This window comes from Pongo abelii, chromosome 19 (genome assembly GCF_028885655.2).
Source record: "Pongo abelii isolate AG06213 chromosome 19, NHGRI_mPonAbe1-v2.0_pri, whole genome shotgun sequence".
In the NCBI taxonomy this organism is placed as follows: Eukaryota; Metazoa; Chordata; class Mammalia; order Primates; family Hominidae; genus Pongo; species Pongo abelii.
The window spans coordinates 70,789,071-70,815,361 of record NC_072004.2 but is presented as its reverse complement, the minus strand read 5'-3'; the positions used below and the strand labels follow the sequence as shown (position 1 = coordinate 70,815,361).

The 26,291-nt window shown below is 48.5% G+C and overlaps 1 long non-coding RNA gene across 1 annotated transcript; it reads right to left on the bottom strand.

Moving 5' to 3' along the window:
- Positions 1-12,739: 12,739 nt before the first annotated feature.
- On the bottom strand, positions 12,740-23,503 carry LOC134760597 (uncharacterized). Its single transcript, XR_010138371.1, has 4 exons — positions 23,399-23,503; positions 19,662-19,771; positions 16,081-16,271; positions 12,740-13,296 (listed from the first exon to the last, which is right to left on the bottom strand). It is a non-coding gene; the product is annotated as an uncharacterized LOC134760597 (long non-coding RNA).
- Positions 23,504-26,291: the final 2,788 nt, after the last annotated feature.

The window sequence follows — 26,291 nt, the reverse complement described above, 5'->3', positions numbered from 1 at the left end:
TGATTCCTTTATCGCTATTAACATTTTAGTGTGAATTAGCTGCTGGCTGTTTGTCAATTGGCTCGCAGAGAGTGGCTGGGGCATCCATACTGTTAAGTTTTGATAGGAGATACTGGTCCTCCAGAGGGGAAAAGCGCAGTCCAGCTATTTCCACCTCTCCCATGCTACCCTACCTAGCCACACTTGCTTGTCTCAGCCTCACTTGGGCCCTAAAGCAAGGGGTGCCAGAGCAGACTCTCCCCAGAGGTGGTGAGTGGTGTAATCGCTCCCATCCCTATGCTAGGGTTCCACACCTGGGGCTCAGATCACTACATTCCTTTTAACAATAGTGGTGCCTCAGATAAATCTCATCAGCTATTGGGTACAGCCAGCGTGCAAAGCTTGGAGATCACCTATTTCCTGTTGTTCTCCAGTCTTCTGGCCTGGGATTCTGAGGGGTTCTATGATGAAGGAGGCCACCTCTAAGTGCCTACAGCTCTCTCAACTCAGATCTCTGCCCTCAAGACAGCCATCATATTCCCCAGATAGAAGGAAGGAAGGAAGGAGAGAAGGAGGGAAGGAGAGAAGAAGGGAAGGAGGGAAGGAAGGAAGGAAGGAAGGAAGGAAGAAAGGAAACTAATATTTAAGGGCTCCCAATATGTGTTGGTCACTATGTTAACTCTAATCATTAGCTCATCCAGTTCTCATAACACTGTGAGTTGGTGCTATCATTCCCATTTTACAATCAAGGAAACTGAGGCTGGAAGAGGTTAATAACGTGCACAAGGTTACCCAGTTAATAAGTGGCAGAGCCAGGATTAGAACCAAGATCTGTCTGATTCTCCCACTACCTGCCAGGTCTAGAGAAGTGAGGCCATGAGTCATGTGCTCTCATTCCAAGGCTGGCCGAAGGAAGTGGGCAGCGACACGTCCCTCCTGATGGACTTTGGGAAAAAACTGGCAAAATGAGCTCTATCCTGTAGACTCTTCCTCTCTCTCTGTCTCCTCATAGGGAAGATTAACCAAAGGAAAGGAAGACGGCAAGCCAGCCTGTGTTGCAGCGGCTGGTGACCTGGATTCCTGCCCCTCTTCTGGACCGAGTGGCTGTGCCAGTGTGGGCATGGGGCCCAAGGCTGCCAGCCTCCCAGGCATTCACATTCCACTCCCAGGAGCCCACAGCCTCTGGTGCTGCAGAGCTCCTGCCAGCCTGATTGGAGCAGCTTATGACATGACAGTGGCCAGAATAACACAGACCTCAGTCCCGTAACCGTCCCTCCAGGTGAGCAGGAGGGCAGGTGATGGAGCCAGCTAGGCCTGAGAAGGGGGTAGTGCTTCCAGCCACCACTGACCTTCTTCCCCCAGACATTTCAGGCACAAGATGAAAAGGGACAGGCAGCCACAGCCACCCTCCAGGCTGAACCACCAGTGGCACCGATTCACTGATCCTCTCCCCCTGCCCCCACCCACTCCAAGTGAAAAACTATTTGTTAAACACAACTATAAATAAGCCAGAGCAGCTATTCCATTTACCATGAGCGGTGGGTGCTGCTATTCCACATCACATTGAGGAAACCAAGGCCCAGAGAGGTTTACCAATGTGCCCAGGACCCACAGTCAGAAGCTGAGAGGCAAGCCCAGGCTTCTGGCTCTCCCTCCACTCTGGCCTGATACTTCCCTTTAAAGGTGAACCTGACTTGATTCTTTTTTTTTTTTTTTTTTTTTTTGAGATGGAATTTCATTCTTATTGCCCAGGCTAGAGTGCAGTGGCGCAATCTCGGCTCACTGCAACCTCTGCCTCCCGATTCTCCTGCCTCAGCCTCCCAAGTAGCTGGAATTAACAGGCATATGCCACCATGCCTAGCTAATTTTTTGTATTTAATAGAGACAGAGTTTCACCATGTTGGTCAGGCTGGTCTCGCCCTCCTGACGTCAGGTGATCCGCCTGCCTGAGCCTCCAAAAGTGCTGGGATTACAGGCATAGCCCCCACACTCGACTTCCTTCCTCCACCTTTGCGTGGGCTCTCTCTTCTCCCTGAAATAACCTCCCAGCCATCTTCACCTGTCAGAATCTTATGCCTTCTTCATGAACCATCACAAATGTCACTTCCTCCCAGTAATTTTTTTTTTTTTTTTTTGAGATGGAGTCTCACTCTTGTCACCCAGGCTGGAGTGCAGTGGCACAATCTTAGCTCACTGCAACCTCCGCCTCCCATTCAAGCGATTCTCCTGCCTCAGGCTCCTGAGTAGCTGGGATTACAGGCGCCTGCCACCACGCCCGGCTAATTTTTGTACTTTTAGTACAGACGGGGTTTCGCCATGTTGGCCAGGCTGGTTTGAACTCCTGGCCTCAGGTGATCCGCCTGCCTCAGCTTCCCAAAATGCTGGGATTACAGGCGTGAGCCACCAGGCCCGGCCCCCAGTAATATTTTAACATGAATCCTCCTTTCTTTGGTTCCCCATAGGTCTGTGCCTCTTTTGTGGTACTTCCCAGGGTTTATAGTTTTCTAAGTAATATCTCATTCCCCCAATCTATGATAAGCTCCTGAGTGTAGAAGCCATCTTGTCTCCTGGTGCCCATCACAGTGCAGGGTACACGGTAGGTGCCCAGCAGACCTGGGGGGGAATCACCTTGCCAGAGCATCTCTCTGGAGGTGGGTCTTGCACTCAGAGGGCTGAGACAGCTCAAAAAGAGCCTCTGGCTTCCTGAGGTGCAGGGTGTTCTTGAGCAAGACTCTGCCCCTCTCTGAGGCTGATTAGGGATGCCAGCTCTGTCACCGGGAATCATGAGAAATCTGGGAACAGCGAGCAGAGCCAAGGAATGTCCCACCCACAGCATCTGGAGCCACTTCCTTCCTGGAAGGAGAACAAAACAGAAAGAGGAGATCAAGCCTCTCCCTGTGGATGGAGCAATGGGGCCCAAGGGGGTGGACCTCCAGGAAGGAGGATGCCAGGTGACAACCAGGGCCCCAGAGGAGCTGGAGAGCCTCAGGGAGAAGGATGAGCATGGGGTCAGGCAAGCCCCCTTTCCTCCTACACCTTCCAGCCTCTCCTCTGTGAACCCCAGACTTTCTTCCCCTAACCGCTTTCTCTTTCTCCCTCCTCACCTCCTCCTCCTCACCTGGCACTCCTATCCCACAACCACCCACTCCCCTGGACTACGCTGCAGAGAGACCATGCGTGACTCCGCGTCTCCACACCCTTATCTTGACGTTCCAGGCCTTCCGGGTGGGCTGCCAGCACACCTCTCCACCCTTTCCCGCCTTGGACTCTCTCTCGGCCTGGATTTTCCTGCCTCTTGACGGTTCATGTGACTCCCTCAGCTCACAGTGACCTTCCCTCCCTGCTCTCTCCATCCCACCCTGTGGAACTCCTGCCTCTCTCTAAGCCCCCTGGACACTGTCTTCCCTGGGCAGCACTGCTGGATCCCCGATCAGCTCAATCCCCGATCGCCCCACTTTTTAGACTCCTACTATGCTTTCACCCCCCCATCCAGGGCTTATCACTCTGTCCTGGATGGAAATAGCAACAACAATCATGGGAATAGACATCTCTGTCACCAAAGACTCCTGCTTCCCCTTGCCTAGTGCGTGGGGTTGACATTGAGAAGTATATGGAGTTGACACTGAGATCTGACACAGCCCAGTCAGTGACTGTATTTCCCAGCCCCCGTGGCATTAAGATGGGGCCATGTGACTAGTTCTCACCCATGGAATGTGAGCTGAAGTGGCACTTCTGGGCCAAAGCAGTTACGAAGCTGATGTGCCTTCTCCACTCTCTCTTCCCCACCCACTAGCTAGAGGCCGATGGCCAAAGTGATCTTGGAAGATACCTGTTAAAGATGGCAGAGCTAATTAGCCAGGCACACTCCTGTAGTCTCAGCTACTCGGGAGGCTGAGGCAGGAGAATCATTTGAACCCGGGAGGTGGAGGTTGCGGTGAGCCGAGATTGCACCACGGCACCCCAGCCTGGGCAACAGAGCAAGACTCCATCTCAAAAAAAACAAAAACGGCAGAGCTTTCAGAAACCTGGTCTCTACTTGAGCCTCACTGCTAACCTGGTATTTTCTTAGACCATTAGAGGGGCAAGAAACAAGATTCCATTGTCTCTAAGCCATCACACATTCTTGGGTCTATTTGTTACACCAGCTAGCATATCCTGACCAATACAGATAGCTATCAATTTATGGAGCACTTACTATATACCAGGAACTACATGAAGTGTTTTTACATTTATTATCTCACTTAATCCTCACAGTACTTCCACAAGGGAGCTATTTTAAAGTGCCTGTTTTATAGATGAGAAAACTGAGGCTTAGAAAGGTTAAGTAACTTGGCCAAAGTGACCCAAGTAATAAATTGCATTCTAAACTGGAACCAGAGTGCCTCACCACCTACAGTGAGCTTGGTACATGTCTGCTATCCTCCCCAGACCATTGTCACTGCGAAGATCAGAGTGGAAGAAAGATCACACCTTTCCCTCCTGCAGAGACAAGAGTCTGACCCACACTAGATTTTTTTTTTTTCTAGACAAAGTCTCATTCTGTCGCCCAGGCCGGAGTGCAGTGGCACGATCTCGACTCACTGCAACCTCTGCCTCCCGGATTCAAGCGATTCTCCTGCTTCAGCCTCCCAAGTAGCTGGGATTACAGGCCCCCACCACCACACCTGGCTAATTTTTTTGTATTTTTAGTAGAGACGGGGTTTCCCCATGTTGACCAGGCTGGTCTTGAACTCCTGACCTGAAGTGATCTGCCTGCCTTAGCCGCCCAAAGTACTGGCATTACAGGTGTGAGCCACCACACTAGATATTTTGTAATATCATTACTTTTCAGCTTCCATTTTCCGAGAGCCTGCTAGGTCCTACACAGAGTCCGGGGGGGCGCATTTCGCATATAGCAGCTCTAATCATCACTGAAGCCCTGCCAGGTGGGTATGTACTTTGCTGAGCTGGAAGCAGGCTCTGGGAAGCTCAGTAACCTCCCCAAGGTGACCTGCCTGAGTGGCCAAGCATAAAAGAAACTGAGTCTGCTGAGCTCTCACCTCCACTGTGCCTCTGCACTCCACCCCTCCCTTGTCAGACCACTCTGACCTGGGAGGCAGCTGGAGATTTCCAGCAGAGCAGGGGTAGGGTGGGAATGGAGGAGTGTGTGTGTCTGTGTGTGTGTGTGAGTGTGTGAGTGTGTGTGTGTGAGAGTGTGAGAGAGTGTGTGTGTGTGAGAGTGTGTGTGTGTGTCCTACATGTGTATACCAATGTCTCACTGCTTTCTATCACTCAGTCTGGTTTTCATTTCTTTAAGGAAGAGGATGGGGCATGAAAGACCAGTGGAAGAAACGGGAATTCCTCAGGCTGAGGGAATAAAAGGTCAGAAAACATCAAAGTTGATGGAAACTGTAGGTTTCATGGCCAAATCCCCTGGCTTAGTCCAGGAGGAAACTCCAGCCCAAAAAAAAAGGACTTGCTCAGGGAGTTGGGGTTACAGCCTGCACTTCCAAAACCCCACCAATGCTTTTTGTACCAAGCCCTCTGCCCCAAAGCCAGGGAGAGGATAGATCACTCACAGTTCATAGCTCAGCTCAGATGTCACCTCCTCCAGGCAGCCTTCCTTCTCCCTCCACAGCCGCTCTGCCCCTCCTCTAGGAATATGGTAATAACACTCACTCTTCATGTTTACTGAATATTTACCAAGTGCTAAACTAGCACGCCACAGGTTTACTCACCTGTCTGTCTCACCCACTGGATTGTGAGAGGATGGAAACAGATTCCGTCTTGGTTACTGTAGCCTCCTCAGACCTCAGGAGACCCGGTACATAGTAAGTACTCAATAAACAACTGTGAGACTGAATGTCCAAATCAGTAAAAGGATCAACAGAATGGTTATACAAGCTATTCTACATAACAATGGCCTCGTGTGCGCACAGGGCTTTCATTTTTCAAATCATATTAATCACATTGTCTCAGTAGAACCCAGTGAGAGGCCCCAGTAACAAGGAGAGTGGTATCAAGTGTATGCCCACATACACACCTGCACAGCAGCACATGCAGCTCTCCTCCATGTTTATGTAAGTGTACAGAGAACCATACACCCGTGCCTTCCTAGCTGGCAAGAAATATGCCATGACGTGCTATTTCCTGTTTTGTCTGCAAACATGGAGGCCTCCCCCACCTTCTTCCCCACCCCGAGACACACACAAACACACACACACACACACACACACACACAGCCGGTGTTCCTCTTCAGCTGAAAGAGTGAAAGAAAGCCAGCTTTCCACAAGGGGGCATTCAAGGACCATCCAACTCAATATCTCAAAGCCAAGACTGCTACTTGGTCTCAGAGAGAGGAGAAGATCCCAGGAAAAACAGAAGAACCAGGGTGGGGTCTCACGTGGAAACCCAGAACAGGAGGTGGTCAGCCACTACAGAAGCAGGGCTGATGGAGATGGAGTCTCCGTCTGAATAATAGAAATGGTAATACCACTCATTCTTCATATTTACCAAGTGCTAGTCCCTGGTCTAAGCACTTCACATGTCATGACTCGTTTAATCTTCCTCTCACCTCCTCAAGGCTCAGTGTTGCTATAATTCCTGCTCTATAGATGAAAAAACTAATGACAGAAAAATTAAGTAACTTGCCCAGGGTCACTCAGTGGTGAAGGTAGAATTCGAACTCAGGATCTATTGTCCATAGGTCATACTGTTAACTGCTCACTCTGCTGCCTCGAGGCTGGACTTTCAGACATCCTACTTCTCAGCCCGGGATTCTCTGTGCTGGACTCCACTTCTCACATCTCCAGGCCCTTTTGGTGGTTGATGAAGGACCTGGAAGCTGATTTCCTAAGAGTGAATAACTTGGTGCCCTGAAGCTGACCCCTCATCCGCTATAAACTGTCGATGCTGGGTTGGTATAGTGCCTTTGGAAAGCAGTAAAGCAATTACCAGCAGAAGGCATGAAGCTCTTCCTCCCCCTTTGACCCATTAATCTCTTTTCCTGGGAAATTATTCCAAGGAAATTATCCAAACGAAGCCAAGTGTTATCTGCATACGTGCGTGCATTGAAATCTTTCTTTAAAGGTCAAAAACTGGGAACCACAATAAGGAAGTGGTTTAATAAACTGGGACATCAATACAATGGACAATCAGGCCTGGAAATCCACAGCTGTGTGACTGTGATGGGGAATGGGAACATGGAGAATGCTTCTACTACACAGTGTATCACCACTACACTCCCACCTAACTAGCTAATTCAACAAATCACGCTTGTCAAGGAGAGAGAAGTCTCTCTGTTCATGTTCAAAATAAACTCAGCCTCTGACACCCCAAAGGAACAGAAGAGAAGCTTAAATGCAACAAAAACAATAAGCTCAGTAATTCTTGGCTTTTGAGTTTCCAAGGCCCCAGGTTCTGATGATGTATGACATTTTCTGAGAGTGATTTTGATGATTGGTTATTGATGATTTTCACCTTTCACACTGTACTTGTTATTAAGCCATCTAATTCATCATATTAAATTTTGTTAAGATACCTGATGTGGTTTCTGTTTTCTGACCAGGCTCTGATACATACATAGACCATGGACCCTGATGAATGATATCTCCCCCATAATGATAAGTGATTTTTTAAGACTTCAAAATTAGTGCACCCACCATGATTTCAACTTATACAAATGTATACTTAAGGAGGGTACAGGTATGGCTGGTCTTCTCCAAATTATACTTTGTACTAGTTGCCTCTTGATGCATAATAAAGTACCCTAAAGCTCAGTGTCTTCAAACAACAACTTTTGTCATCTCACAGTTTCTGTGGGTCACAGATCCAAGTGCAGCTTAGCTGAGTCCTCCACTTCAGCACCTCTGCAGGCTGCAATCAAGCTGTCAGCTGAGCTGCAGTAGTCTCAAGGCTCAACTGGGGACCCAATACCAAGCTTACTCGAGCGGTTGCTGGCAGGATTCAGTTCCTTGTGGACCACTGGATTCAAGGCCCCGATGCCCTTCACTGCCTGTGCCCTCTGTTCCTCAGCACGTTGGCCGTTCCATGGGGCAGCCTCCAACATGGCAGCTTTTTCATCAGAACACATAAGAAAGAAGTCTTGAAGAGTGTGAGCAGGAGGGGAGTCCCAGTTTTGTATAGTCTAATCTCAAAAGTGACATTCCCCCACTTTTACCATATTTTACTCATTAGGAGCAAGTCACCAGGTCCAGCCTACACTCAGGGGAGGGGATTACACAAGGACACGTGGTATGCCTACCACATACTTGAACACTTATAGCATCTTCTCAATAACAAAAACAGTATTTTCTCAAGTTACTTGTCTAATATGGAAACTTTCTAAATCTGTTGGTAAATGCCCACACCCATTTCCCTCAAGCAACAGCCCCCTGGTCCCGCTGGTCCCCCGCCCCCACCAAACTTAATGGAAAGTCCCTGTTGGGTGAGTGAGTGGCTCTTTGCCAGATTGGGGGTGGGGTGGGTGGTGGGATGGGGTCAACATGGGCACCTTCAGAAATCAAACGTCAGAGGAGGGAGGCAACTCAGGACTTGCCTTTGAAAAAGGTTCAGTTGGTGCCTGCCCCAGGCCATTACCATTGCTTTAGGCTGGATTCTTAACCAGCCCAACAAGGCCTGGCCAGATGTGGTTTCGCCTCCTTTCTCCAAGCTCAACTCGCCTTTCTGTTCGCTCTCCACACGCTAACCACAGTGGTCTCTTCTCTGGCATCAGACAGGCCAGGCTCTTCTTCTCCCATCAAGGCATTTGCTATGCTCTTTCCTCTCCTGGATCCCCACCCTGCCCCCCAAAGCCTCACCTGCCTGACTCCTACTGAGCCTTCAGACCTCCGCTTGGACAGCGCTTTCTTGCAAGGGGCCACCCTCAAGCCTCCAATCTCAGCCAGGTCCCTGAGCTACAGTGATTCCCCTCCCAGGAGATCTCTGATTCCAACCAGGAATAGCATTTCCAACCAGCCCTTAGGCAGTTTTTAAAATAGGGCAAGTTTGGGAGGCACTGTCCATTGTCTTCACAAACTCACATGGCACCCTTCCCTCTCCAGTCCCACTCAGCACACCTAGAGCTGATGAGTTAGTTCTGCCCTGTGGACCCCTGAGGGCCAGGCCCACATCTGTCTTGCCTAAGCCCAGTAGGGGTGAGTAGGTAGGGGGAGAGCAGGCTGGAGGGAGATGGACAGGCACTGCCGAGGTAAAGGTGGGGTGGAGCGAATGAGCACATTGCTGCTGAGATGGGCGGAAGAGAAGCTTAGCTGGGCACTGTTGGGGGAGGCAGGCGCCGCAGGACATCCAGGTCCCACTGAGAACACTCAGGATGCTAAGAGACAGTCAGAGATCCAGGATGAGGAGAGATCTTCCAGTGCTCCTACAGTCACCAGGCAGAAAAGCATGAACCTCAGGCTCTTTCTGGGATAGTGTAGGCTGCTCACAGCCCAACTGCTCAGGATTACAATGGCAGAGATTGAGGTTTAGGGTTGTCAGGTTTACCAAAGAAAAACACAGAAGCCCTGTTAAACCGGAATTTCAAATAAAAAACAAATAATTTTGTAACATAGGTATGTCCCAAATATGACTCAGGTGTCCCATATTTTAGCTGGCAATCCTGCCAAGGTTATGAGTTGATGCTAAGGCCCCAAGGCTAGGGTCTATGATTACTCCAAGGGTTTCCTGGAGACAAGAATAAACTCAGGGCCAGGCACAGTGGCTCACACCTATAATCCCAGCACTTTGGAAGGCCAAGGTGGGAGGGTCACTTGAGGCTAGGAGTTCGAAACCAGCCTGGGCAACATGGCAAAACCCTGTCTTTACAAAAAAAAAAATACAAAAAATTAGCCAGGCATGGTGGCACGCACCTGTAGTCCCAGTTACTCAGAAGGCTGAGGTAGGAGGAACCCTTGAGTTTGGGAAGTTGAGGCTGCAGTGAGTCATGATCACACCACTGCATCCCAGCCTGGGCAACAGAGTGAGACCCAATCTCAAAAAAATGGTGGGGCTGGACACACTGACTCACGCCTGTAATCCCAGCACTTTGGGAGGCTGAGGCAGGCAGATCACTTGAGGTCAGGAGATCAAGACCAGCCTGGCCAACATGGAAAAACCCCATCTCTACTAAACATACAAAAATTAGCTGGGCATGGTGGCACATGCCTGTTAGTCTCAGCTACTTAGGTGGCTAAGGCACAAGAATTGCTTGAACCCAGGAGGCAGAGGTTGCAGTGAGCCAAGATTACACCACTGCGTTCCAGCCTGGGCAACAGAGTGAGACCCTTTCTCAAAAAAAAAAAAAACCTCCTAGGGCTCCCCTCTCCAAACAGTCCATGGAAGCAGTTATCATTGTTGTGATTGTTCAACACTGGAAGCAACCTAAATACACCTGAAGAGGCAGGGATTCATTTCCTAGGGCTGCTGTAATCAACTGCCACAAACTGAGTGGCTTAAAACAACAGAAATGGATTGTCTTGCAATCTGGAGACCAGAAGTCCCAAATCAAGGTGTCGGCAGGGTTCTGTTCCCTCCAAGGCTCTGGGAAAACTCCTTCCTTGCCTCTTCTAGATTCTGACGGGCAACTATCCGCCCTCAGTGCTTCTTGGCTTGCAGCTGCATCACACCAATCTTTCCTCTGTCATTGTGTGACATCCTCCCTGTGTCTCTGTTTCTCTCTCACGCTCGCTCTTTTTTTTTTTTTTACTTTAAGTTCTTTTTTTTTTTTACTTTAAGATGCATGTGCAGAACGTGCAAGTTTGTTACATAGGTATATATGTGCCATGGTGGTTTGCTGCATCTATGAACCTGTCACGTAAGTTTTAAGCCCCACGTGCATTAGGTACTTGTCCTAATGCTCTCACTCCCCTTGCCCTTCAACCCCTGTCAGGCCCCCGTGTGTGATGTTCCCCTCCCTGTGTCCATGTGTTCTCATTGTTCAACTCCCACTTACGAGTGAGAACATGAGGTGTTTGGTTTTCTGTTCCTGTGTTAGTTTGCTGAGAATGATGGCTTCCAGCTTCATCCATGTCCCTGCAAAAGACATAAACTCATCTTTTTTATGGCTACGGTCTGTCTCTTTTTATAAAGGCACCAGCTATATTGGATTAGGACCCACCCTAATCGAGCATGGCCTCATCTTAACTTGGTCACATCTGCAAATACCCTATTTCCAAATAAGGTAACATTCATAGGTACCAGGGATTAGGTACCTATGACTTCTTTTTTTTTTGAAACAGGATCTCTCTCTGTCGCCCAGGCTGGAATGCAGTGGCATGACCTCAGCTCACTGGTTCAAGTGATTCTCCTGCCTCAGCCTCCTGAGTAGCTAGGATTATAGGCACCCACCACCATGCCCAGCTAATTTTTGTATTTTTAGTAGAGACAGGGTTTCACCATGTTGGCCAGGCTGTTCTCGAACTCCTGACCTCAAGTCTTCCACCTGCCTCAGCCTCCCAGGGTGCTGGGGATGACAGGTGTGAGCCACGGTGTCTGACCCGGGATTAGGACTTCAATGTAGCTTTTGAGGGCGATACAATTCAACCCATCACAAGGGGAATGGATAAATTAGGAACCAATACATGGAGGGATTCCATGACAGATTTTTGAGTGAGAAAAAAAAAAAAAAAACAAGGAAGGTGCAAGGAAAAAAACATATGTAGCATGATTTCCTTTTCAATCTTTAAAAAAACAGCTATCTATGAGCCTTTATGTGTGATTACTACTTATGCACTAGTTCAATCAGCAAGTATTTCCTGGGCACCCACCAGGGATACAGCAGTGAGTAAGGCAGATGCCATCCCTGCCCTCCTGGAGCCTGCAGTTAAATATGCAGCTTAATGGAAGGACACACATCTACCCATTATTTCTTTTTCCAAGTGGGCTTGGAGGGGACAAGGGAAAGATTTTTTCCTTTCAATTTTTTTTCTTTATTGCTTAAATTTTTATAACAAGCATGTTACTCATTTGTGACTTTTTAAAAAATGCTTAACTTTTTTTTTTTTAATCCAAAAGGCCAGCCCTTTGGAAGCCTCTTTGTTGTCTTCCTGAGTGCGATGGCTGGGACACAGCTGCAGTAGTGGCACTGCTGTGTGTGACTGCTGGACCCTGCAAGGTTTGCCCTGAGTGTGGATAACTGAGAAGAAGTAGGAATCGTCACAATCCAAATGACCACTTAGGAACATTTAATGGCTAAACAAGTGAAATATTTGTAATTGTCCACTTATTTGTGGTGTGTTTGATGTCTGTCTCTTCTATGAGACTCTAAACCCCAAATGGCAGGGGCCAGGTTTGTTTTGTACATCACAGAGCCAGCTGCCAGCACACACTCAACACATACTCAATAAAAAGGGGTCAAATGAATGAAAGAACACCGAAGCTTGGGATGGCCCTGATGGATCATCTAGTCTAACCTCCTTATTTTATATAATTGGTAAAATTGAAGCCCAGAGAAGTCAAGGGACAGAGTGAGTAAGTGGTAGCCAAGACTCAGAAGAGCCTTATCACTCTCAATCCAGGCTCTTACCTTCAAAAGAAAATAAAAAAAAAAATTTAAAAACCCACATGATACACATTTTATAGTAAGATCAAAAGACATACAAACAAGGATAGAGAAGTATTGTCTAATAATTATCAGAATTTTAAACCAGTGTTTTCATCTAACTTTGGCTTTTCCCGCTGGGGCTAAATATTCAACAGATGTTGGGGTTTGCGGGTGCTAGTTAATCACACCCCTCACTTCTCCGAGGTCTGATCCAATTGAGAAATAGTCACAGGAGACAAGTAGGGATTAAAATGTCAGCTTTATTGCTAGTCCAGATGGACTGGAGGATGTGGCTAAGACCCAAGGCCCAAATGAGCTTTCTGTGTCTTCTCCTCTGACTTGAACTCACTCACCCACTCGTGGCAGAGCAGCTGGACTATTGAAGTCCTCCCAAGCAAGGGCTGGACCCGCCCTGGTGCTCATTGCCTGGAGGAGGCAGGAGCAGAGAGAGAACATGCTGCTTGCAGTCAGGTCAGTCCCAGAGAGAGAGCCAGGAACAGGCTGAGCCATGCACACTTGATATCCTTTTCCCAACGACACCAACCTAAGAGGTCCCTCCTCCTCTCAGAGAGGAACCAGTGAAGATTGTACAGAGAAAATCGAAAAGTTTCTTCCCAATTCTTCCAAGAGGTTGTCAGTTCTTGTTTTATGGGCTGATAGGAGAATGGGGAGGGGAGATAGTTGCCCCCTTAACAGAGCCTTCAATTCACTCAATACCTTTTCATAGAATCTGAAAACTTCTGTGTTACAAGAAGCAGCTCTGAGGTGAAAGGTTGTATCAATTAAAAGTGAATTTGCTGCAAATAACAGAAAATTGAGATCAGTAACTTAAACTAAAAAGGGACATATTTTTCTAACGCAACAGGAAATTCAGAGGGGGACAGATCTGGGCTGGGCATACTCCATGATGGTGCCAGGGAGCAGAACTCCTGCCTTTCTGCTCCACCATCCTTAGAAAGTGGCTTTTGTCTTCACACCTTTAAGATTGCTCCTCCACATCTAGGCATCCTGTCTACATTCCAGACAAGGCAGGGAGGACAAACGGACAGCTAAGTCTGTCCCTTTTTATCAGGAAACTGATAGCTTTTCCAGAAACTCTATTCAGTAAATGTGTGTTTTCATCTCGTGGGCCAAAACTGTGTCACTTGCCACACTCTCTGAAAGGGAGTCCATGAAATTTAACTTTGAACTTGGCAAAATTGGATTCTTTTCAATAAAGGAAGAAGAATGAATATTGGGTAGCAGAATGACCTGCCACAAAAGGCACAAAATGGTGAAAGAAAATAGAAAATATTGTCCAAAAAGTGTTTTTTAAAAAAAGATGTGGACAATTGTTTTTGCAAACATTCAAGAAGGAGATTATTCCCTGTGCAAACACTTTCAGAGAATAAAAAGGTAGAAAACTTAGTTCATCTTACAAAGCTAGCATAACCCTGATACCTAAACCTAATAACAGAAAACACACACTAAATAAACAAATTAATTAAAACTATATACCAAGCTAACTTATAAGCTGACAAAAATTCCATGCTTTTCTCATTCTTGGTTTCTCCTTTGTTTTACTGCTGCACATCCTCTATTGCTGTTTTTTTTTCCAGGAACATTACCACAAGGAGTCTATAGGAAGTAAACTTCCTTAGTCCTCATGTGTCTTCAAGTGTCTTTGATCTGCCCTCTTAACCAGTAGACAGTTTAGCTAGGTATTGAATTCTAAGTTGAAAATCAGTCTCTCTCAGAACTTGGAAGAGATTGCATCATTGTCTTTTGTCATCCAATGCTGCTAGTGAGAAGTCTGGTGCCTTTCTGATTTTCATTCCTTTATAGGTGATTTTTTTCTCTCTGGAAACTTTTAACATCTTCTCATTTTCCTAAGTAGTCTGAAATTTCTAAATCTTGTGTGTTTTTTTTTTTTGCTGGGGGCTTGAATCCTGTTATTCTGAAGACTGGAGTGTTTTGTGTCTAAAAAATTCTGTTCAGTCATTTATTTGAAAATTCTCTCCCTTGATTTCTCTCTTCTCTCTGAAATCTTTATAAATCAAACATGGACCTCCTTATTGATTTTTTATGTCTCATATATTATCTGATAAAATTCTGTTTCTTTACCCTTTTGCTTTATTTTCTGAGAGATTACCTTGACCTTAACTTTCAACATTTCCAATGAATTTTAATTACATTTTTCTATGTCTGGGGCTTTTGTGTTCTCTAATTGTTTCTTTTTTCATATCACTACTCATGTTTTATAGATTCAGTGTCTTCTTGAATTCTTTTTTTAAGTTCTATTCTACGTATGAATTGTCTTTGTTTCCTCAGAGGTCTTATTTTCACTTTGTTTATCTTAGTCTCTCTATTTCATATTTCAGGCTTCCTCAAATAGCTCCTGGCTTATGGTTGTCCATTCATATTTAAGAATGAAGCAGTAGAAAAGTTTCCTGGAAGCTCTGTGTACATGGATAAGAGGAGATGAATGGCAGGCTTTGTTTCCACGTAAACTGATCTTTATGCCTTGAGATTTCTAAATGTCAGCCTGCAATGTGCTTTGCTCTCAGATGCCACCTTAAAACTCAGCTATCCTAGTCTTCCTCAGGCAGTTTAATTTCTTTAAAGAAGAAATTAGGGGAAGGAGCAAAATGGGGGACAGAGCAAATATCTGCTGGCTGAACAGTTTGCATATAAGGGTCAGGGAAGTTAACTGTTCCATTTGTAGACTTCCAATTAAGCGCCCCCTTTTCAGCCACATATCCCTTTCCCACCCTCCATTGCACCTAGCACATCCAAGTCCTGAGCTTCTCTGGGCCTCTGCGGGTGGGTCAGCTCCCTCTTTGGCTGCAAACCCAGCCATGTGCATTCCACACTGCAGCTTCCTCTGTCCTACTTACTCAGTCATCATTCCCCATCGAACCACTTCTCCAGAAATTTGTTGGGATTTCTCTTGTCCACAGGTGCCCCCTCCCAATTCAAATTCTCCTTTGGAAGCATTGATATGTTTATTATTTATTACAAAGACATTTCTGGAAGAGGTAAAGATAAGCCCATGTGCATTTAGTCAACCGTCTTGGATTGGAAGTCCCACCGACCTTGTAATGAAGGCTGGTGGGCATGGGTGTGTGCTTTTACATAGACAGACCTGAGCAGACTGTGCAGTCCTTCTAATCAATGACACATTTACAAGAAACTCAAAAATATACACAGAGATGGAAGGAAAGCTTTTTTTTTTTTGTTACATAACACATTTCAGTGTCTGTTGATTATAACATATTTTAAATATGAAACTAAAATTATACATGTCCCTAAAGCACCTCCTCAGAACCCTAAAAATTTTGTAGAATATACTGGGAAAACCACTGGCATGATTAAAAAAAAAGAGCATGGAGTTTAGAGTCAAACAAACCTGATTCAAATCCTGGTTCAACCATCTGTTCTCTCCAAATGTTAGTTCCCACATCAGTACCTACCTTCTCAGATTGCTGTGAGGATTGTGATAATATATATGCAGAGCACCTAGCACAGAATCCAGTGATTAGTAAGTGCTCAATAAATGCTCATTGCTATTCCTCCTTCCCACTCCATACTAGACTACTCACTATGCCCCACCTCGTTAATGCTATTTCCACCTCCCCTCTTCTGTACCTCTTGGGTCTCTACTTGTTCTTCAAGGTTCAAATCAAACATCCCCACATTCACAAAGTCTTCTCCAACCTTCCAGAAGAGTACCTGCTCTTTCTTCTGTGTCCGCCTGACACCTGTTCACACCTCTGCTGTAGTTCCAATCTCTCTGCAACAAAGAGAGCTTTGCACACACCTATCCCTCTGGTAGAGAGGGATTCCTTAAAGGGAGTGTCCTGATCTGATTCCTCATATTTCCCCTGCACCCAGTCCTATAGCTAGCACACAGTGGGCAATCAATAAGTATTGGAATCTAATTGAGTTGCAGCAAGCTGTACTGGATTATGAAGATCCCAAATCCACTGCCAGGCAGAGATATGAAAGCCAAGCTATCATGGCCAGATGCGGTGGCTCACACCTGTGATCCCAGCACTCTGGGAGGCTGAGGCAGGTGGGTCACTTGAGGTCAGGAGTTTGAGACCAGCCTGGCCAACATGGTAAAACCCCATCTCTACTAAAAATACAACAATTAGCCGGGCATGGTGACATGCACCTGTAATCTCAGCTACTTGGGAGGCTGAGGCAGGAGAAATCACTTGAGTCCGGGAGGTGGAGGTTGCAGTGAGCTGAGATCGCACCACTGCAGTCCAGCCTGGGCGACAGAGTACGATCCTATCTCAAAAAAAAAAGAAAGAAAAGAGAAAGAGGAAGGAAGGAAGGAAGGAAGAGAGGGAAAGGGAAGGGAGAGAGGGAGGGAGGAAGGAAGAAAGGAAGCCAAGCTATGACCCAGACAGACAGATTCTAACTTGTCCACAACGCAAACACTTTGTTCCTTTCTTGCAGGAGCTTCTGAGCTGCTGTCATGACCTCTGTAGCCAACCCTGCCACTTTGCCAAACACAAGTAAACACGTTCCACCCCACGAGACAGATCCTTGGTTTGGCTTGGCCCTTGCCCCACCCCATGAGACACAGTCAGAGGAGGAAAGACAGTTAGACCAGACAGAGCTCACCTGGAATTCTGAGAACCCACTGGGTGGGGATGGAATTTTTCTTCTCTAGAATGACGTTTAGCTCTGGGGCAGGGCTGGGGCAGGATGCTTTCTCTGTTCTCTTTACCGCCTTGGGCAGCACAAGTCAGAAGAAAACACCTCAGGCCTTGAGCTTTGCCTTCTTCCTCCCTCTACCTTCGCCTCCCACCCAGGCAGCGTTAGGCCCATTAGTCAGACAAATATGGAGCTAAGACACAGTCTGTGAGCAGGATCCTGTTCTCAGGCCTCAAGCAGAGCCAAAAGGAGGAAGAGCATCACCCACACTGGGAGTCACAGGTCTAATGAAGAAAGCAGGACAGGAAGAATCCCTGTCCTCAAGGAGCTTCTCATCTAATATGGCGGTGGGTGGGAGGGCAGGGAAACAAAATAGAGTCCCAGGCTTCAAGTCGCTCCCAGGCTGATGTGATCCAACCCACACTCAGGAACCACCCAGTCCAATATGGGAGACAGTACACGTGCACACAAGTGTCATCCAAATTGAGAGGATACAGCACCAGTCACTGTGCCTACTGTGTCCCTACTGTGTGCTAAGCATGTTACGTAGGGGTATCACTTATAAGGCCGTCATGCAAATGGTCCAGTCTCAAAGCTGTGTTATCATCAAGGATGGCAACCAGGCTGGGCGCAGTAGCTCATGCCTGTAATCCCAGCACTTTGGGAGGCTAAGGCAGGAAGATCACTTGAAGCCAGGAGTTTGAGACCACCCTGGGCAATATAACAAGACCCTGTTGCTACAAAAAAAATTGGCTGCAGTGAGCTATGATCTCACCACTGCATCACTCCAGCCTAGGTGACAGAGCAAGACCCCATCTCAAAGAAAAAAAAAGAGAGAGAGAGACGGAGAGGACAGAGAGAATAGCAACCAAAAAATAATAATTTCACAATAACTCTGTTTACTTGAATTTCTTAAACTTGACTACAAAGATTCATGGATCATAGCGATGCTTCTCAAATCTTTCTCCCACCCACTCTCTTCCCTCACCCATTACAGCTGCTCAAACCTCTCTCCTCCCTCAGTCTTGCTGCTGATCCTTCTTCCCTCTCTCTCTCTCCTCCCGGTTCTATATCGCCTATGCCTAAGGACTATTCCAATAAATCAGCACCTTTCTTAGAGGGTAAGGGAGGCGTGCACGTGCACACACACACACACACACAATTCAAATAGGCCAAGTCAGGATTTTCTCTGATGAGCAGAGAGAAGGGAAAGACTGGGATGGAACACTCACCCCCGGCCAATGGCTTTCCTCCTGCCACACATACATTATCTCATTTGATCCTCACAACCACCATATAAGGTTGATGCTATTATCCCTATTCTACCTATGAAAAAACTTAGATTAGCAAGTAATGCTTGACCCAGGCCATGCCATTAGTTAGCAGTGGAGCAGGGACTTGAACCCATGTCTGCCGAAAGGACAAATATCCTTGTCCTGGCAGGGTATCCAGAGTGAAGGAGTTGGGTGACTCAGGGCTTGGAGAGAGTGCTTTGTGGAAAGAAATCTTCAGGGTGTGGTGAATTCTTCTTCAATACCTCAGGATATGTATGTGTTTGTGTCTGTGTGCATCTGGGGACGGGGGTGACCTGACCACAGGGAGTTCTTCTCAGCCATGCTCCACTTCCTACAGCTTGGGAGGACATTCCCTGTGGAGCCAGTCATCCTGGGGCAGCTCAGGGAGGACTGTGAGGGCACCCTCCACAGCGGGGAGGATACATGGGGACTCTCCCTGGGGGTCAGAGTGGAGCAGGGAACTCCAGAAGCCCGAAGGCAGGAGACTCCTGGGGGCCAGGCTGAGAGTATGATTCGCTCATGGCATCTTGTTACGGGAACAGAAAGCTTCCGTCTCCTTAGAGCCTCCCTTCAGCAACATGAAGCTGGAAGGGCAGAGCGTGGCCCCATTTTACAAGTAAGAAAACTGAGTCCCAAAGCAGTTCCTCCACTGTAGAGGAGACAGGGCTAGGCCTCAACACAGACCCTCTGACATCCCGCCACGCCCCACACACAGCCTAGGCTGCCAGGAGGACTCCACAGCCCTGCATCCCACCTCCACTTCCCCAGGCCCATCTGAAACAGTGCCTCCTTCTCTCCTTCCTGAGGCCACCAAGCGACTCTTGTCCCTGGGCTTTGAGTCCTTCGGGCAGACCCAGAGGAATCTGTCCTGCCCGCTATGTCCTGCTGGGGTCTGGCAGGAGAAGACACTGTGTGAATGGAGGGATGCAGGCGGCAACAGACAGGCTGGGGTAAGAGAGGGAGTGCTAGGCAGGAGGCCTCGTGACCTCTTCCTGCTCCACCACAAACCAGTACCCTGGGTGGTCTTGGGGAAGCCGCCCTCCCTCTCTGCCTCTCCCTCCTTCATTGCATAGGAGGGGGTGGGGACACATCAGGCTGCATAGAACCCAGGTGTGGGGGGTGCAGGAGGATGGAGAGGGCTGGACGGCTAGGGCGCTAACCCCCTCCCTCAGTGCCCACCTCCACCAGCACCCCCTCCAACTGGATTAGCCTTGACCTACCTGTTGTATTAGTCTGCACTTACTGGTAAGCTTCTGTTTGAAGAAAGGATTCTGGCATCCACCTTCTTTCTTACAAATACCTCTGTATGGCGTCTGTTCATAATCCTGTTCTGTTGATTGTTATTAAATAAGGATTTTCCTGTACATTTAGGAGGAGGTTCCAGAGTAAGGGGTGGGAATGAGCTGGGGGATTCACTACTTCACTACTCCTGGATCCCCCCACCCTGCTATTGGTACTGGAAGTATTCAACACATGGCTTCCCTTTGAGACCACCTCCATGGGACGCCTCCCCTGACCCTCACCCCCCAAATATGTAAACCTTCTGAGCTTGTTGCCTATTTTACCCCAGTGGTTCTGCCCAATTTGGTTTTTTTGTTTTTTTGTTTTTTTCTTCGATATGGAGTCTCACTCTGTTGCCCAGGCTGGAGTGCAGTGGTGCCTTCTCGGCTCACTGCAACTTCTGCCTCCTGGGTTCAAGTGATTCTCCTGCCTCAGCCTCCCAAGTAGCTAGGATTACAGGTGCACGCCACCACACCTGGCTAATTTTTGCATTTTTAGTAGAGACGGGTTTTTGCCATGTCGGCCAGGCTGGTCTCGAACTCCTGCCCTCAGGTGATCTGCCCACCTCGGCCTCCCACAGTGCTGAGATTAGAGGCGTGAGCCATCACACCCGGCCGGTTCTGACCAATTTGGATGCGACTCCCAAGAGCTTGTTCCTCAGTCCTTCCAGAAGGGGGTGTGTGTGGGATATTTCTGAGGCCCTCAAAGGCACAGGCTGCCCCCAGTTCCCTCCGATCTTCCTATAGACCCTCCTGCTTCCCTGGGTCTCAGTTGGTCTTTTTGCTTCACCCACACCTTGAAGCCTGTGGAGCTGCTCCCAGCTGTTGAGGACTCCATTTAGAATGCCTGTTAGAGATCAACTGTTTTTCTCTTCCCCTAAACTCTGCTGCCTCCTTTAAAGCTCTACAGTTCCGTGCTATACCATCCAAAGTCTGAGAGTGCTGGGATGCAGGGGGCAGATGTCCTATTCTCCCAAGAGCCCCTTGATGTGATCTTAGGAGGTTGGGTGGACACCAAAGTGTAGTGAGACCAGAGCAAGGAAAGGCTCCTACTTCAGGTCCCAGCTCACATTGGAGAGGGTCCTCCCCTTGGCAGGAAGGCAGGGACTGGAGCAGGTGACTGTGAGCTTCCAGTCCTGGGGACCAACCATGGGGCTGCCCCAGATGCCCTGGTGCTGGTCAGCAGAGTCTCTTTCCATCTGAACTTCTGCTGACTAGAAGGCCGCTCTTACCCTGTCTGTGCAGTTCTGTTGCAGGTCTATAAAGCAGACCCAGGAGCCCAGGCCGGGGGCAGAGGAGGGAGCCAGACACTGTCAGGAAACAGCACTGCTGTCAGTGCCCCCGGGAGTCAGGAAAGCCAGTCTGGAGAGCACAAGCTGACCTCCATGAGCCCCCAGCAGTCCCTTAAACCTGGCCCCATTTCCAGTCACAGCAGAGAGTACGCCCTGGGGGGAAGCACCCTCAGGGACTGTGTATACTCCCCACAGCCAGGGCGTGAAGCCCTCTAGACAGTCCTCAGCAGCAGGAAACTAGTTGGGGAGGCAGCTGGAGCCCCACAAACCCACCCCACAACCTGCCACTCCATATAACAGGAGGATCCCTCAGAGCCCTTTGATGGGCAGAGGGGTGGCGGGAGGGTGGCTGGCAACAAGCCTGTGGGTGAGAAACCCTCCTCAAGGCCCTGGAGGAGCCCTAATCACCAAGCAAAGAAACATCCCCACCCTGCCCTCAGGGAGCTCCCACTCCAAGGGGGAGACCCAGGCCCTACTTGGGGATGGGGATGCGGGGATAGGGGTGGGGACTCAGGCTTGCTCACTGAGACACCCCAGGGAAGGGCGCAGGCCTGCAGGTGGAGGGCGGAGACTCCATGAGTAAGCAAGTTTACAGAGGAATGCACTTCCAGGGAAATGAGTCAGAAGCAGGAAGAGGAGAGTGAGAGCCCAGTCTGGATGCTATCGTCACCTGACCTACAAGGCTCGGCTGCCCCAGGCACTTGGGGAGACCCCTGTTCCCTCTCACACTCTCAGCCCTACTATAGGCCCCGGTGAAATGCAGGGAAGATCCCTGTAGCCAAAAGTCCTATAAATGATGGTGAGGAGTCAGGGAGGAGACCCTAATGAATCCTCTCCCAGTGCCCCGTTTTCTCTTCTGCCTGGAACTCAAACAGTATTTGCAGGAAAGCACCCACTGAAGGTGCTCCTTCTTCCTCTGGGCATGCACTCCAGGACGCATGCTTGCTATTTGAACCTCCCTGAGCACTTCGCACTTCGCACTTTCAGCTTGGCCAATCTGCCTCCAGCTTGCACTCCCAGAAAGACTGAGAGCTTCCTAAAGGCAGAACCCAGCCTGGCTCTCCGGTCTTTAGAGTCATGGTGTTTAAAAGTGTTGAATGAACAAATTCAACTCTACTGTATTGGACTATATTGGACTGTACTTACTAAGTACTGTATTTCTCAAAGCCAGTCATGTGCCTGTATCTCCACCACCACCACCCTAGACTCCTGCCCTCTGCACTTGATCAGCTCCCCAACCCTTTAGCCATACCACACCCAGACGATCTTTCAAAACACAATGTCTTGGGAGGATTGCTGGATCCCAGGAGGTCAAGCCTACAGTGAGCTACGATTGTGCCACTGCACTCCTGGGTGACAGAGCAAGACCTTGTCTCAAAAATAAACCAAAACAGGGCCGGGCACTGTGGCTCACTGCTGTAATCCCAGTACTTTAGGAGGCTGAGATGGGCAGATCACGAGGTCAGGAGATTGAGAACATCCTGGCTAACAGGGTGAAGCCCCGTCTCTACTAAAAATACAAAAAAATTAGCTGGGTATGGTGGTATGTGCCTGTAGTCCCAGCTACTCAGGAGGCTAAGGCAGGAGAATCCTTGAACCCGGGAGGCGGAGATTGCAGTGAGCCGAAATAGCACCACTGCACTCCAGCCTGGGTGACAGAGCGAGACTCTGTCTCAAAAATAAATAAACAAAAACAAATAAAAAACAACAAACACAATGTCATCACGCTTCTACAAATGTTCTGTTGCTTCCCACTGTTCTCAAGGTAAATCCAAAACCTCTAAGCTGGTGCACTGGGGCTGGCCCCCAGGTGCCTCTCTGGCCTCCTTGTTGTAAATCCTTCTGTCTTTGTCCACCAGCTGCACTGAGTTTTCTTCAGCTCCTCAACAGGACCACTATCATTCACTCCTACCCCAGGACCTTTGCACCTGCAGTCTCTTTCATCTGCAAGTTCTTTCTCTCTCCTTTACCCTTCTTGCCTGGCTGGCTTTGATTGTATTCAGATCTTGGATTAATTGAGGCAGCTCTCCCTGATCCCCTATAGGCATGTGCCTTGTTACACATTCTCAAGGTAACCTTGACTTTTCCTTCATAGCCTCTTTCACAGTCCGTAATTAGACATCCGCATGGTTATTTCATCAATGTCTACCCTCCATCCTCATCCCCCGTCCTGTCCCAAAGACCATCAACAGGATGTGGACCGATGCCCAGGCCCAGCCCTAGCACCTGCCCCCCAGGAGGCTGGAATCAGAAGGACACAACTGACCTAGAAAGGCCCCACACCCCAGGAGCCTGAGATCTGGGAAGTACTTGGCCCAAAAGGGCAGCCCCACCCTGTGCCGCCAAAGTTGCAAGAGGAAGAACTGGGGCTCTGGGTATACTTACCTGGAAAGAGAAAGCTGAGGAATGTTTGGAGAGAGAGATAAGACGGCCAGAAAGCAGGAAATGAGCTGCAGATAGCTGTTGGCTGAGACAGGGGAGTTTAGAATTAAGGCTGCAGATCAAAGCCACAGGAAGTGGGCTGGTATTTTTCAGTAACAGAAAAATCTGATAGAAGCCACACTTTCCTGTCTGGGTGGGGCAGGCAATTCATTCACTCATTCATACATATTTGTTCCTATCATATGGTCATTCAACAAATACCGATTGAGAACCTTTCTGGGTGCCAGACACTGTGCAGTGCCCTGGGGGACAGCAGTGAGTACAAGTGAATTAAGTCCCTACTCTCCTGAATTTGCAGGCATCTACCTTGTTGTCTAGACCTTTTTCCCAACTGCCAGCCTATAGTCCATTTAGTGAGTCACAGCCAGCATTTTTTAAATGCGATACAGAATGGGATAGAAAATATCAGTGTAGCCCAAGCAGTGAGGATAAGCATTCAGTTATACATGTATTATGTGAACTGGGTCCTGGCATAAAATGTATTTCTTCCTGTGGTTCATAATCAGAAAAGTTTGAGAAACATCATTCTAAGCATTATTTAAATAATTTCAAGGCTGGGCATGGTGGCTCACACCTGTAATCCCAGCACTTTGGGAGGCCGAGGCAGGTGGATCACCTGAGGTCAGTAGTACGAGGCAAGCCTGACCAACATGGTGAAATCCCATCTCTACTAAAAATACAAAAAAAAAATTAGCCGGGCGTGGTGGCGCATGCTGGTAATCCCAGCTACTGAGGAGGCTGAGGTAGGAGAATCGCTTGAACCCAGGAGGCGGAAGTTGCAGTGAGCCAAGATCGCGCCACTGCATTCCAGCCTGGTCAACAAGAGCGAAACTCCGTCTCAAAAAAAAAAAAAAAAAAAAAAATTCATAACCGGAGTCAATGATAGGGAGCATGAATAAATATACAGAGTGCTACAGGAGGTTAGAACAGTAGGGCCCCAACTGGTCTGGGCTGGGGACGGTGGTCAGGGATATCTTTGCTGCGGAGACGATGCCTGAGCAAGAAGGGGGCAGGGAGGGGGAAATGGAGGCGTGCTAAAGGAAGGATCGAGGAGGAGGTGTGAACTAGTACTGTGTCAAGAGGATGGCTTGGCGAAGGAGCAGTCAGGCAGAGACCCACATGTGCTGCACGCGCCATCGGGGAGGAAAGCACATGGAAAATTGAAGAGGAAGAGGAGGAGAGACCTGAGTGACTGCAGTTCACAGGGTAGAGGGGAGGGTGGCGGGACGTGGAGGTGGAGAGGTGGGGAGGAGCCTTGTGAAGCTTATTGAACAGTTGGGTCTCGATCCTAAAAGCAATGAGAAGCCACTGGTGGGTTTATTCATTCGTATATCCAACAACCGCTTGCTGAGGAATCCCTTCCCCCGGCATCCTGGTGCTGAAGACACAGAGACGAAAACACCCTGAAGCCACTTCCAGGCCAGTTGAGAGTCAAGACATGCTGGAAACATGAAGAAGCAATCAAGACAGGAAGCAGTCAATGCAGATGCGCATCCTACTGAAGGAAACCAGTGTTTTAGAATGGGTTCCCCAGAAGCAGACTCTGAGACAAGGACGAGCATGAGATTCATTGACTTGGCAGGTGATCCCAGGAAGCACTGTAGGGAAATGGAAGAGTGACGTAGAAAAGGGGAGGAAGCCAATAGAGGAGGACTGACAAGCATCTGTGGGCAACAGGGAACTCAAACGCAATCCCACTGGAAGCCCCTGAGAGATGGCAGAACACACCTACGGGAGGGGAAGATGGAGTTTTCATCATCCAGTTCGCATCTGTCACTGGCTGAAGGCTGCTCCTGGCGTCATCAGCTCCACGGCACTCCTAACCTGTCCCATGCAGAGGACAGACAGCCTGCTTCTGTCTTCAGAGAAGGCCTCTGGCAGAACTGCAGGGATGCAGGCAGAAGCCTCAGCATGTGGGGGAATGGCGAATGTCAACAGTGGATGCACAGGGCACCAAAGTCATCCTGTGCAGCTTCCAGAGCATTCTGTGGCCCCTTAACTCAACTGTATTTGATGTAGGATGATGAGCCCCAAATATCAAACTACAGCCCTAACTTTTCTTTTGGCCTCCAAATCTTTATATCAACTCTTCCTCAGACATCTCACTTTGAATGTCCCATGAGCACCTCAAATCATCAGGTCCCCAAACTTAATGCATATGCATCTCCATCCTCACCATTAAACCTACACACCTCCCTTTTCCCTACTGGGATGGATGGTGCCCCAATTATCCAGTCACTCAAGCCCAAACCAGCTAAGCACAATCCCTCAATCCTGTTACTTCTCTCACTGCCCAGCCTTAGGGTGCCTCCCCTACCCCACCCCATCTCATCCAGATCACGGTATCAGCTTTCCAGATGTCCTCCCCACCCCCATCATGCCCTCGGTGGGGCAGCCCAGGCAGACTTTCCAACACACAGATCTGGTTGTGTCCGTCCCCTGCTTGAAATCTTTCATGCTTCCCAATGCCTCGCCAGCCTAACATCCCCGCACCATCATTGCCACCATGCCACTTTGTATTATCCAACTCTTCCAAATTATTCCACATTTCCCTGCCACATGTTCATTCCTTTGCACTTGCTGAGTCTGCTGCTTTTTGTTTGTTTATTCAGACAGGATCTCACTCTGTCACCCAGGCTTGAGTGTAGTGGCACCATCATAGCTCATTGCAGCCTCAAATTCCTGGGCTCAAGGGATCCTCCTACCTCAGCCTCCCAAGTAGCTAGGACTACAGATGTGCACCACGGCACCCAACCTGAACCCACTTTCTAAACTCAATGACCTCTGCTTTTGTCCACCTGGCAAATAACCCTTCTCGTTGTATCTCAGCCCTGCC